The sequence below is a fragment of the Maniola jurtina genome, chromosome 7, assembly GCF_905333055.1.
Source record: "Maniola jurtina chromosome 7, ilManJurt1.1, whole genome shotgun sequence".
NCBI classification, from domain to species: Eukaryota; Metazoa; Arthropoda; class Insecta; order Lepidoptera; family Nymphalidae; genus Maniola; species Maniola jurtina.
Window position 1 is genome coordinate 14,267,062 of NC_060035.1, and position 8,708 is coordinate 14,275,769.

The following is an 8,708-nucleotide window of genomic DNA, read 5'->3' on the forward strand; positions in this document are numbered from 1 at the left end:
CTATTTTTCAAAATATGTAACGTAGCCCATTCGCCTAATAGATTTGTTCATTCGACTAAACTAGCTTTCAAAACATTTGAAAAAAGAATCTTGTGGAAGGTTGAAAAACATCCACATGAATTTATCAACGGCCTCATCAGAAGATCGTAAGATTTATCCTTTCTTCCACAAAGTATTTATTTTACTTGCGAACCCTTACAAATTCTACAATGTACAAGAAGAATATGGTGAGCATTTCAATAGCATAATAAAATCTAACAAGTGACATATTGAGATATTGCACCTGCATTCCACCCGAAACTGGTTCACTCCGGAGGAAACTTGTTCGAACCGGAGAAAACCGGTTTGCAATGGAGAGAATCAGTTTACAGTGGAGCATTCCCGTTTATTTATATCATTGAGAATGCACCTGCATGCAATTCGGTTCGTTTACAATTGAGTACGTTCTTGCTATTGAAACTTAATTTACTGTCTGTTGGAGTAAGTCGTCTTCGTTGTCTCTACTGATGGGCTTCTACTCCTAGACATACCTAGATCTCTTGTATGGATTTCTAGTACCTAACGTTTCATGCTGCTTGTTTTAACATATTGTTTGTTTTGCTGTTGAAGTTGATTGATACTCAATTTGTAGGAACACATAATACTATAGGTACTATCTTGGAATGTTATGAAACAAAAGCGATTTAACATTCTATGATAATATAAAATATGCAAGATCTCTATGGTCTAGTAGTAGGTAGCCAACGTGTTAACGGTATATTTATCTTATAAAAAATTTGGGCAAAAAATCTTATTGAAGAAATGGATAATGGCTGGGATATAACGTAAAATATTATAATGTGAGGATTCGTATGGGCTTCGTATTATATTCCTAGTAAATGCGTACTAATGTGAACACCAGATCGTAACGTAATTTTACAATTCTCAAAGTTACAAAAAAACCACGGCCCGAGCCCGAGGTAAAAAAATCAAAAGAGGTAGAAAGAATTGCGTCAGGTTTTAGTCGTATCAAGCATATCGAAAAGATCTTGGCCTTACAGCTCTGCTGGTATGGTAGGTAAACCCCTGACCTAAAAACTACAACGCACACCTAAATTCTCCCACCGCACAAAACCATTTTACACACTTGTGAGAAAATTATAGCAAAAACAGCAATTGTGGTAGTACAACCGCAATTAATTTATGCACCCGAGTAATTTGTGCGTCGACAATTATCATCAAGTTTAGCAGCCAAGTGAAATTGTAGCAATCAAGCTTAATGTACGTCCAACACGCACCGAGCCGATTTATTAACCCCCGACCAAAAACAGGGGTGTTATAAGTTTGACGTGTGTATCTGTGTATCTGTGTGTCTGTGTATCTGTGTATCTGTGTATCTGTGTATCTGTGTATCTGTGTATCTGTGTATCTGTGTATCTGTCTGTGGCATCGTAGCGCCTAAACGAATGAACCGATTTTAATTTAGTTTTTTTTGTTTGAAAGGTGGCTTGATCGAGAGTGTTCTTAGCTATAATCTAAAAAAATTGGTTCAGCCGTTTAAGAGTTATCAGCTCTTTTCTAGTTTTCTTGTAGAAAAGAAGGTTAGATAACCGTTAGGTTCTTAATATTATGTCAATAGACAAATGTCAAGCTGTCAAGATGGACGTTGCCTAAATACATAATTATTTATTTGAAAATGATGTTTTGGAAAACTCAAATACTTTAGATCGTCGGGGGTGTTATAAATTTTTAATTTACACTTGTGTCATTGCACTAAATAATTCTAGTGAAGTATCGCGCTTTAACTCATGAAAAATGGTACAAAATAACAAATGTTCCCATTTGCGCGGTATTTTGTTATAACAATAAACTCACGTAGGAATTTATAATAGTGACACAAAATATCTCTATTTTGCGGCGCTTGCGTACTCAAGACTTGGAGTTCGTGGTAATGGGACCGCAACCATGACAATGGGCGGGACACATACTCGCAGTTCGAAGAACTGATAGCCGTTGGGGTCCTGGGACGGAGGGGAGCCCTTCCACTTTTAATATCGGTCCTACTTACAAGTCAAGAGTGAATAGGCAAGTTCTAGGCAAGCGCGCTCTATCTTAGGCTGCATCATCACTTGCTAGCAGGTCTACAGCAGGACTAGCTCTTGCAGCCAAGAGCTAATCTGAAAAATTAAAAAAAAAAGGTGCAGCGTTTGCAGACCGTCTACATAAGCGGATGGGCGACATCAAGAAAGTCCAGGAAACCGCTGGAGGGTGGCGGGACGCAAGATCGTATGTGTGACCCTACAAGAGACCTTAAGTCCAGCAATTGATATCTCTCGGTTGATGACGTCGACGGACACAAAAGCTTCATAGATATCATCTATCTAGAGTCTGCTCTCCTGACACATTTTCTCCAACTGGTAACCCAAATAACTGCAAAAGCAGACAGAAGAGTTGGTTACAGTTATAGAGCTATAAAAATCGGTCAAGTGCGAGTCGAACTTACACACGAAGGGTTCCGTATCATCGTACAAGAAATATATGCTTGCTTTCCACCATAATTAACATTATGTTTATTGTTTACTTATCGCAATAATTGCAAACGTTGTGTACAACTATCATCGATATACCTAGCTACATACGTATCAGTGTGTGTTATAGTGTGTAACTTATAATCTTATGCACTAAATGTAGAATATGTACATAATGTAAGTGTTCCTTATTAAATAACTAAATAAAAAACAACCTTTTTAATTTTGTTTAGTTTTCATGTTGGCCATTTTGATTTTTTTATTATTTGTTATTCTAACGGCAATAGATATACATATACTCTGAAAATGTCAACTCTCTACTTATTTATGGTTCACGAGATATAGACGCACAGATAGACGGACAGACGGACAGCGGAGGCTTAGTAATAGGGTCCTTTCGGGTACGAAACCCTTAAGACTAGTTTTCGACATCAATAGTTGCAATAACCACACAGGTTATTTTTTTCAACGCAATAATATAATCACGGAAGTACAGTCAAGTACAGCCCAATAGCTATGTAAAGGCCTTTGACCAGCATTCTATCAAAACGAAAAATCCTAAACCGTATATTGACTTGTTATCTAAAATGCTTTTAAAAAAATAAACATTCGCCAGATCTAAAAAATATTGATCAACTAAAGAGAGTGTTTTTTTATATAGGTATTCGTAGCAATAACATATTTTTCAATGTAATGTAAGGTTTATTTTATGCATATTACATGTCTGGATAAAAGGTAGTTTGTCAGAACTTTGCTTTACATAATATTTTATCCCCTCAGGGTCTACTCCAAAGGTCCCCAGGGTCAACATCATCGCAAAATGAACAAGCTTGAACCTTTTCTTGTAAATTCATTTTGAAAATTGTAATCGGAGGAAACATTAGTATCGCTATATACCTACCTGTAATCAATACTAATGTTTTCGCCGATTAAAATTTTCAAAATAAAATATTATGTACAGAAATTGTCCAGTTACAGTTTTATTACAAGAACTGATCTAATATTTAATAAAACCCTAAAGCTAATTTATGTACACTTATACCCTCAGGGATTACTTCAGGGATCGCTAGGGCCAACAACGTTAGAAAATGAACAAGCCTGAGCTTTTTATTGTTCATTCCTTTTGAAAATTGTAATCGGAGGAAACATTAGTATTGCTATATACCTATAATCGATACTAATGTTTTTTTCCGATTAAATTTTCAAAATATAATAATATGTACAGAAATCGTTCAGTTACAGTTTTATTACAAGTACTGATCTCATATTTAATTTAATACTAAGCCCCTAAAGCTATTTTATGTACATTTATCCCCTCAGGGGCTACTCCAGAGATCGCCAGGGCCAACAACATTACAAAATGAACAAGCCTAAGCTTTATCTTGTTAATTCGGTACCGACCTATTTTCGTCGTCTATCAGTTATTTAATCAAGTCTGCACAACAAATTGTCTAGTTTCTAGTCTGTCTGCTGGATTATTTCTAAAATAATAATCAATTAAGTAATCCGATAATACTTAATAATATAAACTAGTTGTTCTTGCAATAATGATTTATTACACGACTGACCGAAAAAGGAGTGTGCCTCATGTTTTCAGAATCTATGTGAGTTTCTTTATACCACCTTAACTTCTAAAGGCCTGAACAGATTTGAATGTATGGAGTATTTTCACAATCCTTACATCATCCTCAGTGACACTGGCTATAATTTTTGTTTTAAATTCAATTTAGCTATTTTCATAAAGAAAGAAATCTAAAGAAAAAAAATATTTTGGCATAGTCGAACAATAGCTAGTCACGCGGTCAAACAGGTGTCTATATGCTTGATTTGTAGTCGTTCGACTACCAAGTGATGCATCAAAAATTAGACGGTTTTTCTACTTTAGTAAAGAAACTAAAGTTGTATGACTTTATCGAACTATTGCTTACACAGTCGATTAACTATTAGATATCAGTTGAACGACTAAGTCAAGATCGATCCATGAAAACGTGGTTTTGTACAAACTAAACGCGCCTGACAATGCTACAAGATAGATCAATGATCTCATAATATTAATATAGTAGCAAAAGTTTCATTTGATGCTACGCACAACGCACCGCGTTTCCTCGAACGTGGCTCAAATGCGAACTATTGCGCATCATAATATAGCCTTATTCTCAAATATCAGTAGTATGAATGTCAGAGTAACTTAATTCAGAGACGTGAAATATCATAGAGATGGCTTCACAGTTCACACGTAAGGAATAACATAAATAAACCGGTTTGCTCTGGGGTAAACCAATTTTCTCCGGCGCAAACCGGCCCCATCCGGTTTCGGATGTACACCGCCGCGAAATGCACGTGCAATCTCAATCTGTTTCTCGCTAGATACATTTTAGAAGCTCCGTGTAACGTGTTATATGATAATATGGACTCTAGAACGAATAGCTGCTAGTACATGACGGGTTACGGGACTTCAGATATTCAGTTTAGTCTAATAACGTTAGCGAGTGAGTTCCTTGATGTGAAATTCTAGACATAAAAGTTAAAGTTATCGTGCTATTTTTTATTCGTTAAACGTGCTTAACATAAATAAATAGATCATATAATTATCTTTAAATGAATGTACTATAACAGCATAACTTACTTAGAGAGTATTCGCATCCTTTTCTTACCTATATAATAAGAAAACCTCGTGATGTTAGGTGCCAGTCGAGAGCCTATTGTTTTGTTGAGTGCACTAAAATTTACAGTCTTTGAATTTAAAATTCATTTTCCGTCCCCTTTTAGCATTATTAAAAAGAAACGTATAGAATGAATAAAAATACAAAATAAATATTACAAACCACAAACATCCTAATCATAATACAATTCGTGAATAAAAAAAAACACGTTGGTAAATATTGGCAAATAATAAAGTTCATTACGCATAAGTAACGTCGTCAAAGACGTGAAAAGAATAAAACTACAATATGGAATGGGAACGACCGATAGAATACGGGCGTATATGTTAATCAAACACAAAGCACCCGAAACGATATTACCAGAACTCTCATAAGTAAGGGTTTTATCACATTGGCAATCAGCGCGCGTTTTTTCTAGCGAAACGGTTCAAATCTTAACATCGTCATCTAATCTCAATGCCGACCCAAAATTGAGCACGCGTCTCCTCTCATAGGAGGGTTTAAGACATAGTCCACCATGCTGGCTATTCACACGCAACATACAAACATACACTCATACACTCATATAAACATTCATACACTCATAATAAAATTAAGAACTTTCAGACATGCAGTTTTCTCACAATGTCCTTTACCGTTAAAACAAATGATATTGTTACTGTTTACAACGCACACGCACGCAACTCCAAAAAGTTAATGATGTATGACCAAAATCAAAAACTAGATCAAACAGAAGGTCAACGTTTTGACCACTAGGCTCACACTGCTGTTTTTAGATATGCTCACCACTGGACCTACGTACGCAACGTTTTGTATTTAAAATTCGTATGATCGTGTACACGTACAGACATACTGCCTGTAAAATTTAGGAACATAGCAGATTATGCAGATGGAATACGGTACTGGCATGTTCTCTACCCTACTACCTATCACAATAGCGTCGGGTACGTGTGAATCTTTGCATATTATAATAACTATTTGTCTGAGTTGTCTGTTTTCATACTTTGAGAACCAAGACGTTTATATATGTGTTTCACATTTTGCGTAATGAATCTGTATTTGTATTGCTACGCAAACGCACTAAGACACTGGGAACACCACACACGCGTTCACAAATCGTCTCGCTGTAAACGCGCCCGCGAATCACCAGTGTGAACAGGCCTTTAGGAAAAAAGATATTCACGAATGTCCAACGAGATTATACTTCTGCGGCGTCTGCAGATCCAATAATTCGTTATATTGAAGAAAGTTTCCTTCAAAGTTGCCGTCTCGAAATAATTTTCTTTGACCTCGTTTCGACCATCATTAGTATTATTCTGATTTGCCAATATTCGGGGCTCGGGATTTACGACTTTTCCTTTTCACTTTGATTTTTGAAATGCTTTCTGAATCTGTAATCGCTGCGATTAAGTTTTGCAATTTTGAAAGAAATTGTCACGGTGATTTTACAGCCTTATTTTGCCGTAAAATGAAAATTCATTATAATACGTACCTACTCAAATTATTGGGCTTATTCAGTTTATCCATTCCTAGTGTGTATACTCGGATACTTATGTGTCTATTCACTCCGGAGCGGACTAACCAATTTATGCTTATCCACCTTCAAACAAACACTCTAGGATGGTACTCGAAAACGTGCTCGCACTTGACCAGTTTTTTTAAGTGCTTGAAAAATGAGCTTTTGAGAGTTTTGCGGTTCTGGAGCTCCAACGGGTATTGCAGCCGTTTGTGATCACTAATTGTTATTATTATTTGAACTAAATATTATTTTTCCATTCAAATAGATTTATAAAACTTCTTTTGAATAGTTATTAATTATAGATTTGTATTTTGTAGTTATAAAATCTATTAACGAAAAAAGATTTGAATACAAAGACTTCGTATTATAAGCACTGAAATTAATATTACAAGGCTCATAATAAGATTTCCATAGTTCTGACTTCAGAGTTGACTGAGAGGGTATCTCGAGAGTGTTCGGATGAGAACAAACGCTTTTACCAAAAGTTTAACACTTAATTTGTAGTTTATGAAGTTCACCGTTGTAAGGAAAAGCGTAAGAAATCTGAGAAGGATATTAGATTATTATCATAGATTAAGTAGGTAGGTATGCCTCGTTTATTCATCGTAGGTTATTAAGTAACTTCTTTTGTCCATACAAGTTAGGCCTTGACTGAGATATCACCAGGTGGTAAGTGAAGATGCAGTCTGAAATGTATTAAGTAACTATACCTATTCATTTAATGTAATCATACTGTAACCTTGCAACGGAGCAACAGATCAACGTGATTTTTTGGCATAGGTAATAGTTGACCTGAAGAGTGACATAGGCTACTTTTTATTCGGAACTGAGAAAGTATTTTCAATTTCACAATAATTTCCAGAAGTCAGTAGTAGTTCACCAAAATTGTATCTCATGTAGTTCTAGTAATACGATAGACACTTGTAGCCTATCAATTCTCAAGTCTATATTGTGTAACGTGGCGCAATTCGATAGCATATTCTATCTAGCTAGCGACACATTGAGATATTGCTCCTGCATTCCGTGCGGCAGACCTCTACAACCGGTGAAAACCGGTTTGCGCCGAAGAAAACTGGTTTAGACCAGAGAGAATTGGTTTGCGTCTATTCATTGGTATTTTGTGAAGAGGAACTTTATTAAGTGTGAATATTGTTTTCAATTTGTTTTAACTCTAATTTAGTTCATTTTATTTTTGATGATTTCACAGTGATAACGTAACACTCCGTGCAACCAAGATTAGCCCTAAATTCTATTTCCGGTCGAGTAAAACTATTAGCAGCCTCAGGAAAAAAAATCTGAAAAAAATGACACCAAAGAAAAGCCAAAAAAGGAATGGGTGACATAATATAATTGCCCTAGTGTGACTGTCTGTCCGTTACCTTTTACCCGTTAGAGACGGAAAAGGATATATTTTATCATATAAATTAAAGAGTTCTGCGTGTTTTTTGCAAATCTAAATCCACGTGGTTAGTCGCGGGCATCAGCTAATAATATTATTAATATTAAGAATAAGTAAAAAAATTAAGAGTAAGGAAAATTTATATTAACCAATATAAATTTTCAAGTAGAGTCGAATTTTTAAGAAATTCCTTTTATACACGTTCAAAGTAAATAACTGAATTACTTTCTATATTGAGCGATGGTGCTAGATATAGGAAAGATGAAAAATTCTATCAATTTCGTTGAAACGTCTAATTAATTTCCTGTCACATCAAAACCGGGCATCAACGGTAATTGTGTTAATCAGGATTTACCATTTACCCCTTGGACTTGTTCCAGTTTTCCACTGAAAAGTTAATCAGCTAAAAGCCTTTTAGTTACCGGATTAAGAAAAGGAGTTAATTTATTGCGAACTGAAGACGAGATTTTTTTTTATAATTTTTTTTCCTTAATTATAATGGCGATGTTTCCTCCGGGACCATTAGGGCTCCCAGGGTCGCGAAATGCCGAAATTCTTTTTAAATTCCCATTAAATTACTACTCGTAGCTAAATTTGTAGTCTCCATGGGTTTACTTTCA

The 8,708-nt window shown here is 35.5% G+C and overlaps 1 protein-coding gene across 1 annotated transcript in view; it reads right to left on the bottom strand.

The window, feature by feature from the left end:
- The window catches only part of LOC123867096, a 308,948-nt gene that overhangs the window by 251,519 nt on the left and 48,721 nt on the right, over positions 1 to 8,708 (bottom strand). The window lies entirely within an intron of this gene.